Source organism: Apaloderma vittatum, unplaced genomic scaffold (genome assembly GCF_000703405.1).
Source record: "Apaloderma vittatum isolate BGI_N311 unplaced genomic scaffold, ASM70340v1 scaffold22218, whole genome shotgun sequence".
Lineage (NCBI taxonomy): Eukaryota > Metazoa > Chordata > Aves > Trogoniformes > Trogonidae > Apaloderma > Apaloderma vittatum.
The window spans coordinates 1-279 of NW_009731547.1; the positions used below are offsets into that span (position 1 = coordinate 1).

Genomic DNA, 279 nt, shown 5'->3' on the forward strand with positions numbered 1-279 from the left:
AAGAAGGTCTACGGGGCCTCGGCCGGGGCGCTCACCGCCACCGCCCTGGTCAGCGGCGCCTGCCTCGGTAAGAACGAGCGCTCCTCGGAGCCTTCCCTCGGCCGCTGCGAATTCTGTGGGTGTAAACAGCACTCGGCCTTCCGAAATGCGTGCGACGCTTTGTTTTTAAGGCCTTGACCTCAGAAATCCCTGGCGGGTGGCTTCGTGCCTCCTCCAGCCGCGCTCTGAGGGGAGGTCGGTGACACCCCAGCCCGGTGTGACGTGGGTCCCGCAGGGCGG

At 66.7% G+C, this 279-nt stretch overlaps 1 protein-coding gene across 1 annotated transcript in view; it reads left to right on the forward strand.

Moving 5' to 3' along the window:
• The first annotated feature begins 6 nt into the window (after positions 1 to 6).
• PNPLA2 (patatin-like phospholipase domain containing 2) overlaps positions 7 to 279 on the forward strand; it is a 23,740-nt gene continuing 23,467 nt past the window's right edge. Inside the window, exon 1 of the mRNA XM_009875228.1 lies at positions 7 to 67. The gene's annotated coding sequence lies outside the window, so the exon portion shown is untranslated. The remainder of the gene's footprint in view (positions 68 to 279) is intronic.